This window comes from Psammomys obesus, unplaced genomic scaffold (assembly GCF_907164565.1).
Source record: "Psammomys obesus unplaced genomic scaffold, mPsaObe1.curated_primary_1811, whole genome shotgun sequence".
Classification (NCBI taxonomy): Eukaryota; Metazoa; Chordata; class Mammalia; order Rodentia; family Muridae; genus Psammomys; species Psammomys obesus.
Genome location: NW_026596064.1, coordinates 1,664,191 through 1,673,472, shown reverse-complemented (window position 1 = coordinate 1,673,472; position 9,282 = coordinate 1,664,191).

Sequence of the window (9,282 nt, the reverse complement as noted above, 5' to 3'; positions counted from 1 at the left end):
AAACATAGACGAGGCCATTGGTATCAGGGACATTTCTGAAGCAAGTGTCCTCTGCGTTACCTGTTTCCTAAGTTCTGCATCAAGCTGTGTTACCCCGTGAACTTTGCCACCCACAGCAAGGGGGTCAGGAATCTGAAAGTACCAAACACTGTACCTGGATTTAAACCTGCTGATTCTGCTCCATGACCTCGACAAAAACTTAGTCGAAGACCTGGATTGTTTGTTTGTTTGTTTGTTTGTTTAGAGAAAGGGTTTCTCTGTGTAGCCCTGGCTGGCCTGTGTGGCCCTGGAACTCATTCTGTAGACTAGGCCGGCCTTGATCTCAGAGAGACCCACTGGCCTCTGCCCTCCCAGTACTGGGATTAAAGGCATTTGCTACCATTGCCCACCAAAGAGCTGGATTTTTTTTTTCATTGTATTTTATGTACATTGGCGTTTTGCCTGTATTCATATTTGTGTGAGGGTGTCGGATCCTCTGCATTTAAAGTTACAGACAGTTGTGAGCTGCCATCTGGGTGCCGGGAATTGAACCTCAGTCCTCTGGAAAAGCAGCCAGTGCTCTTAACCACTGAGCCATCTCTCCAGCCCCCGAGCTGGATTCTTCAGGACAGAAGAAAAACTGCCTTTTGAGAAAAAGAAAATAAAGTGAAAATTATACTTTTTAGATCGAGTCTGGCTATTTGAATATTGCAGATATCTGGGACAAGTTCCAGGACACTTTCCCATGTGGAAACAGGTCACCATGGTGGAGAGAAGATAGACAAGAAAGGTGAAAGCAAGCAGAGGGAAGGCGAGGTCCAAGTATAGGGTTCTTCATGATGTGTCCTCTACCACAGCAGTTCTTTAGGTTATTTTATTTTATTTTACTTTTTTTTTTTTTTTTTTTTTTTTCCTTTAGGAACGTGTTTTTCCTTTTTTTTCCTTCTTTTTGGGGGGGGGGGGGGGGGGGGGGGGGGGGGGGGGGGGGGACTGGACTGGGGGAGGGGCTCCAAGGCTAGCCCCTGTCAATTTGCACCTGGATGCTCCCTTGCTTGCAGCTTACCCCTACTTCCTCAACCCATCATTCCCCTGCCCCTAATCCCCCACCTTTCCACCCCCACTCAAGCCTTGGAAAAAAAATCTCCAAAGATCTGAGCCTGTAGGGCAGGAGGCAGAATGTGCTTCTCAGAATGTGCTGGGCCCTGCAAAGCCTGGCCGGTGCCCAGTGGTCAAGGTGGGCCCCAGCAAAGCCGGATCGGTGCCCAGTGGCCGAAGGAGTTCTAGGCCTGGGATGTGGGATATTATCAGCCCCTTACATTTTTCTAAACAAGACCCAGAGCATGGGTTCCTAAGATTAGTCCTCCCAGGAAATCTACATGCTTTTTCTTTCTTGGCAGCCTTTGGGTTTTCTCTGCATCTTCTTGTCATTCTCAGCCATCAGATGAGGTGACTGGTTCCTGCTGTGGAGGTAGAGTCAGGAAGGCTAAGAATGAGTTACCCAAGCTTGCATGTGCCCCTGGTAGTAGAACTGAGATGAAGTTCTGCAGCTCAGCCTCTCCGGACTGCAGGCTGGGGCTAGGCTGCACCTCTGCTTCCGGTTTCTAACTCTGCCTCAATGCTGCTTCCCAAAGGACTTCCCTAAGAGCCCCCTGGGGTGCTGAGTAGGACTTCCCCTCGAACAGCAACCTCAGCCCTGACTTCCCCCTGGTCAAGAGATAACAGGGAACAGAAGGAAGATCTCCCCCACAGTCACCACTTGCCTTCCTCCTGGGCTGGTTGTTCGAAAGCACTTCCCCTAAGCATCAAGACAGAAGAGCCAGAGAGAATGAGGATGGCTGGAAACCGTCCTAGAATGTCTGTACCAACAGAGCCAAACATCAAACCTGGTTGCCCCTCTCCCCTTCTGGGGGCGCTAGAGGAGAGAGAACTGGGAAAGATAGTTTCTATTTTCTCTTATTCATTTCCCCAGGTCTAAGCGCATGGGTTCTTTCGTTGAGCCCACTACCAGATACCTATTCGTCCATCCACTTATCCATCTACTCAGCCGTCTAACCATCTGTTTATCTGGCTCCGCTGCCTTCTGCCCATCTTCCATCACCCATCCTTCCATCCATTTACTCACCCACCCACTCTCCTACTCATCTGCATATTTATGCTTAAACACCCATCTTTCCATTCCTCTGTCCACCCTCCCATCCAGTCATTTATTTGTCTATTTCTTTACCCGTTGTTGGATAAGCTGGAGAGCTGTGAACAGATGCCATTTTCATTCATCCCAGATAGAGCACGGGTGAAATGATTTCACTCCGATCTGGCTTAGTGTGAACTGGTGAGTTTATTGTAGTTTACTTACAGGAGTGCATCATTGAAAAGCCCACCCCAGCATAGAGGAGGACTCTTGAGGTTCTATTTTTAATTGTGTGTGTGTGTGTGTGTGTGTGCGCGCGCTCATGCATGAGCAAGGTTGCCCACAGAGGTCAGAAGAGGGTGTAGGCAGTTGTGAACCGCCTGCTGTGGCTGCTAAGGTATCTAAGTGCTCTTGTCTGGCAAGCCATCTCCCCAGTCCTCCAGTCCCTGGTGAAGTCCCCCCCCCTTTTTTTTAAAGACAGGGTCTCCTTGTGTAGCCCTATCTGACCTGAAACTTACCTTGGTAGATCAGCTGGTCTTGAACTTCCAGAGACCTGCCTGTTTCTGCTTCTGGGGTACTGGGATTAAAGGAGCATGACACCATGTCTGACTCCAAGTGACTACTCTTGAAAGCTGCCTTCTTGGAACCCCCTGCACAACTTGTAGGCAGCTCCACCAGGGATTCTAGGGCCGCTCAACCCAGCAATTATTATTGTTTAAACAGCCTCAGGGAGGGCCTTGTGAATCTTTCAGCAGCTGCCTGGGCTTTATGGGTTTCATTCACTTCCTAATTCTTACGAGCATCCTTCCTCCTTCCAGGAGGAAGTGCTTCAACTTAGAGGAAACAGCTACACAGCATCCTCTACACACCCATCCACCCACCTGTCCATGAATTTGCTCATTCATTTACTATCTGTCTCTAGTCCATTCATCCTAACCGCCATTTATCTACCCATCCATTCACATATTCCTTTTTCTGTTTATTTGTGCACCTATCCCTCAACCACCCAACCATTCTTCATCCATACTATGCTTACTTGTTTGTCTATTCCTCTGTTCATCTTTCCACCTATTTTCTAACTTAACCATCCATTCACCTTATCTATTTACTTGCCCAGAGATGTAAGTATACTTTAGCCACCTATCCATCCAGATACCATACCCCTTATCCATCAATCTATTGACCTCCTAAATTATCTGCATTAAATCCAATAACCAATAAAGTTTTTGGCACAGGGCTTAGCACAGATGTAGTCATAGCTCTCATCCTAAGATTTTATTTGAGAAGCAGAGTGCTACGGGGGTGAAAAGATCAGCTCTAGATTCAAATCTTGGCTCTTGCCCCTCACTGACTTTATGACTTCAGACAAGTTATCTAACTGTGATGAGCTAAGCTTTCCTCTCAGTGAAGCAGAGATGGTAAGAGTGCCTACCTCCCTACCTCCGCACCCCCAAAAGCCGTTCTGAAGAGTAAACACATCTTTAGATGCAAACACCTAGAATTATAACTAGCACACAGCCAGCAGAGGCACGAACAACTCCTGTAGATGGAGAAGCACCATGCTCTGTCTTTCCTCTCTCCCCTCCCTCCTACCCTTCCCTCTGTTGTCCTCTTCTCTCGGGCAACTTTTTGTCCACCTAATTTCCTCCTCTATCCCCATGTTGTGGTTGCTGATTCCAGCTCAGCTCCTACTCCAGAGCTCCGCATCTATATGCTTACTGGGCATTTCTCCTTAGAAGCCTCAGGCTGAACTCTGACCCCTTCACACATACCATATACGGTTCTGTTTCCTGTGTGTTTTCTGCGTCCATAAATGACAATGAAGTATACGGGGCTGTGAGCCCCAGAATCACTCAGACTTAGACATCCATTCTCTCTACTGTCCTATGCTCCTTCCACTATTACGCTCCTGGTTACCTAACATTGTGATGCCCTTCACATGTGTCACCTCTCTAGTACCTCCTCTTTATCCAGTCTCCGGCTTGGACCAATTGCCCTTTACTTTAGACTTACGTCCTTGCTTTGCTGTCAACATCTCTGTGCCCTTCGGTACATCCCATTCCTGGTTCACTGCACACCTCAAAACCCTATTTTGACAATGTCACTCTGTCAAAATACATCAGTGATTCCTTGACTGTCTTACCGTCGTCACTCTTGCCGGGGTTGTGTAACATCCGAGATGAAAACATTCCACCCCGCAGGGGAGCTCCTTAAGCGGGGGAAGACACCGCCACTCTGAGCTGCTGAGCTGCCTGCGGGCTGTTCACTGTGCTCTGGGTTCCCCATTCCTGTGAGCTGTCACCCATGCTGGGGTGGACCTTGGTGATGCGTTTGAGTCATCGCTCCTCCTGGAAGTAACCTCTCACCTATACTCCTGTAAGTAACTCCAGTAAAACTCATGCTTCGCCAAGCTGGACTTTGGCGGTATACGTTCTTTCATCTGTCGTGGGTTCTCTATCTGGGATGAGTAATGGGTTTCTTCTCCTTAGGAAAAGTTTTGTTGCACAACCTAATTGGCCCCCGAATGGGAACGTGACAGAACCAGAGAGGAAGGAGGAGTGTGTGAGTGGTCTGGCTATGTGTAGCGAGACATGCATCTGAGGCTGAGCAGCCTGAAAAGGTGGCATCAGCGAGGAATAAGAGAGTTATTCTTTCCTGTGTGGTGTGTGCTAATGCACCTTTGTGCTAGGACACATGGAACTAAGGCTCAGTCATCAGGGTTAAGAGTGTCTGTGGGAAGAGTCCCACGGTGGCAGTCTCTATCTGTGTGGTGTGGGGTGGCATGCCTGCTTGATCAGTGGGAATGCCCTGAAGACGGTTATAGGATAAGAGGAAACACCGCATGCTTTAAGTTTAGTGCATAAGGGTGGAGAAGGTTAGCAAACAGCAGCAGAGGTTGCCTGGTCGCTGTTGTGCGTAGTTAGAAAATGTGTCTGAGCTGGACGTGGTGGCACACACCTTTAATCCCAGCATTAGGAAGGCTAAGGCAGGCAGATCTCTGTGAGTTCGAGGCCAGCCTGGTCTACAAAGTGAGGCCTGGATATCCAGGGCTTAATACACAGAGAAACACTGCCTAGAAAAATAATAAATAAATAAATACATAGATAGATAAATAAATAAACTGAATGAAATGGAGTCACGTATCTTTATTCCCAGCACTGGGAGGTACAGGCAGGCAGATTTCTGAGTTTGAGGTCAGTCTGCAGAGCAATTTTTAGGACAGCCATGGCTGCAGAGAGAAACCCTGCCTCAAAAAAAGAGGAAAAAAAGAATGAAAGAGGGACAGAGAAAAAAAAGAAAGAAAAAAAAAGGAAGGAAGAAATGTTTCTGTGGCCAAGGAGGAGCTTGCTGTGTAAAGGAGAACCTCTGTGTTGGTGTGTAAACTAGATAAACAAGAGAGAGAGAGAGAGAGAGAGAGAGTGAGAGAGAGAGAGCAAGCAATAAAAAATGCCTCTTAAGTCCAACTTCTAATAGAAAAAGGGGGAAATCTGTAATTCACCATGCACATGGGAACATCAGCCATGCTCCAAGGCAAGAAGCAAGCGTGATCAGGAAACACTCAGCACTTGAACTGCTGGAATTAGGGAAGCCTTTTTAGTTAGTTAGTTAGTTAGTTAGTTAGTTAGTTAGTTAGTTAGTTAGTTAGTTAGTTAGCATGCTTGTTTTTGAGCCAGGGTTTCCCTGTGTAGCCTGGCTGTCCTGGAACTCTGTAGACCAGGCTGGCCTCGAACTCACAGAGATCCACTGGCTTCTGTTCCTGAGTATTGGAATAAAGGCATGCATCACCACCACCTGGCTGATCAGTGAGACAATGAAAACCTGTCTCAGCCTGTCTTGTGGGGCTTGGAAGTGTGTGGAATCAGTCTGACTGCTGTGGAGGCAGGAAAACTGAGTGATATAACTCCCCATCCCTCCTTAGGGCAAAGCCTGCGTGACCTGAAACAGTACTAGGGAATCAGTCCCTCGGGGACTGTGTTATCAGAGCCTTTAGAAATACCCGGTTATCTCCATCTGAGGTTCCCACAAATAGCAGGGGCTGTAGGCCGCAGAGGAGGGGCAGGTGCTGTTGAGGAAACCAGGAATGAGGGGAGCTGTGTTTGAGCCGAGGTTCTCTGGGCCTGGGCCACAGAACAGATAAAGAAAAGGCTGATACAGTGGAGACCTTGAGGCTGGCGTGGAGGTCTAGTGGCTTTGCTGAGCCCGTTGGTGGGGTAAGATCATTCATTATATAATCGGAAGAGCTCTGGCAGGTCTTGGTGGTTTAGACCAGTGTGTGAGAGAGCTGGTAAAGTGAGGCACCCTCTTAGAGCAGAGCAAAAAGAGAAACTGAGGAAGAGATCTGTCTGGGCTACAGGAAGACAAATGTGGCAAGATTTTGTGTGGAGCTGGAGTTCCTGAGGAGACAACGGATAGAAGCCCAGGTTATCAGAGCGGCAGTTCTGGAGGAAGCCAGCGTTGGAGATGAACAGCCAGCATGCAGGTGTGAAAGCCGTGGGGCCGGGAGCCCAAATCAATCTATCAGGTACCAAGTCTCAGAAGCCCAGCTGGGGTGAAATGGTAAACACTTTGGGACGATGTCAACAATGGAGGGGCCCTCGGAAGTCAGTGGAAGGGATGTGTGGATAACTGTGGCCTCGCCTGGGAGCTGTGGCGGGAAAAGTAGTGTGTAGGGGCCAATGGAGTCTGGGGAAAGCCAGCTCTGGTTTCCACACGTGCTCTATGCTTCCCATCTGCCCCAAGTTCAGTTTCCACAGCAGGAAAAAGGTCTGGGGGAAGAGCTGCCTTCTGCCGGTCTCCCCTCTGTCCCAGGTAGGCGGGTCCTTGCAGACTGATGTCACAGCGCACCTCTAGCCAGAACCTGAGTCTGTTTTCATTCCTTCTCCATGAGGTGGAAATGACTAATGAGAAACAAGAGAGAAGGGCATGGAAGAGAAGCAGAGGGAGAGAGCTCCCAGCCTTCCCACTCTGAGCAAGTGCCTCAGGCCAGTACCTGCTTCACTCCTGGCCTGTGCTCCTGGCAAGTACTACCCACACCTGGCTGCCCGGCTCCTCCTTTGCCCTATCCAAAAGACAAACAGGGAGACAGCCCTTGGGCGACTGGAGCCCACTCCTGGACGCAGGCATCACTCTAAGGGCCACCAGGTGCAGCATTTCCGTGTTCCCTGGGCTCCCTTTCAGAATTGTGGACAGTTTGACCTGGACTGGGATTTGGGCTTTGTGAGCTCTTCCACATACAGAATAGACAGAGTAGCTCAGAAACAGTCATAGACAAATGTTCCTTGCCAAGTGTCAAGCCCAAGGAAGACTGTGAAATTGCTGGTTCAAACGCCAGAGACTGACACTCTAGGCTGACAGAAGTGGGTGGCCCCAGTTCTTAGCTCCCTCACTGGAACTAGAACTGGTTTGTAGAGGAAGCCACACCCCCACCCCTGTGGCAGGTGTGTGCTGAATAAATGAAGGAGGGAGTGAATGGAGAATGCTCAAGGTCAGACACAGGAAGGTCAGACACTCAGAAGCACCCTGATGGTAATGGGGGCCCCAGCTCCCTCTGCTGGGCATCCCATAACTGGTTAGAGCCCCCAGGCTTGCCGGTGGCTCCCACAAAACTCAACGTTGCTTCTTCGGCATTTCTGGACTTGTAATTACACAAAGCCCTTTCCGTGGTTGTTGGAATCAAGTTCCTGTCCCCTTCTCCAGGTTCCTGGAAGCATTTGGTTTCTCTCGATTCTCAGTGTCTTTAGTGCATGTCCCAGCGCAACAGACATCCAGCAAATGCTTGACAGAGTGAGTCCCCACAGTTCCTCCCTCAGCAACTTGCCCTTAGTCAGCTTCTTAACTCTCAGTGAGTTTAAACTACCCAGGTCCCAGTAGCAGCCCAACCAGCGGCTGGGGCTCGGCTAATCCCGTAGGAGCAGGTTCAGTACCCCTTTTCTTCCCTCCTTTAGCTTCCTCACCTTTTCCTTCCCTAGACTGAGGCTGTCATAACGCCAGCGCCTTGCTGTGTTTGCACCAAGCACTAGCCACTATTTTTCTGCCAGCTCGTACATTTTTTTTCCTCCAAGTTTCACATTAATAAAGAATAACGAGAAAGAGCTAACGTTTCTTAGCACATTCCGCCGTCCCAGATGTAGACGCTTGTGACGGTGTCACGGGATAGAAATGATTCACGTAACTTCTCACAGATGATGGCACCAGTGTCGACCAGCAGAGGAAGAGCGCCGTCCTCTGCTCCCCGCACCTGCCTGCGCTCTGCGTGGGCTGCACTGCCTACTGCACCACCCTAGCTCTTCCAGTTCTTACCCAGCACCTGGCCTCGGTGGGAGAGGGCCTGCCCCTCCCCTTCCCCCACTGGCTTTCCTTTTAAATCATTGACTGCGGAGAGCTAATCTTCTGCCCCTGAGTGTGTAATTAACAGAGACTAGACAGACTGAAAACTGCCGCACACCCCCACTCCTTATCTGCCTGCAGGGAAGCTAGACCCCTCCTGGGGCGCTCTCTTTTCCTCTGCCAAGGCTCTGCTTCCCCTTGCAACCTTGTTCCGAGGTTCTAGGGCCTGAATGCACCCTAGGCCTCTGGACAAAACACCAGTTGGCTGTATCAGCTGGCAGGAATGCAGCAGGCCTCGCGGGTCCCTCCCCCTCATCACTTCTGAGTCCTGGGAAAGCCTGGAGGTGCATAGGCTAGGAAGGGGGCCCGGGCAGACAGACTGTGGGCATGAGAATAGGTAATGCGAGTGGTGTGCGGGTGATGGAATGGGCTTGAGTACGGTTATGTGCCCTGGCTGAGATTCCTCTGAGAGCGGAAAGAGACAGGGTGGGTTCTGGGGAAGACATCTGCACACTGGTGTGGAGAGAGACGCAGGCTGCACCGGGCTGGACACAGCCACGGGGGCACTAGCGTACCCCTGGGCTTAAGCTCAAGTTGGCCCTGAAGATCCTGGCCTCCCTCTGTGGGTGGAGCGCCTCCCTCACCCCAAGTCAGCATTGTGTGTGTGTGTGTGGGGGGGAACAAAGGAAAAATTCCCCCAGGAGACACAAGCCACAGAACCCTCACGGATCCAGAGGTCCCCCCTCTCCCTCAGAATAGAAAGAGTAGGAAGAAGTGGACCAAGTGTACAGACGCCACTGAGGCCCATCCTGTCTCCTGTGGCCTCACCTCACACCACTGACAGCTTA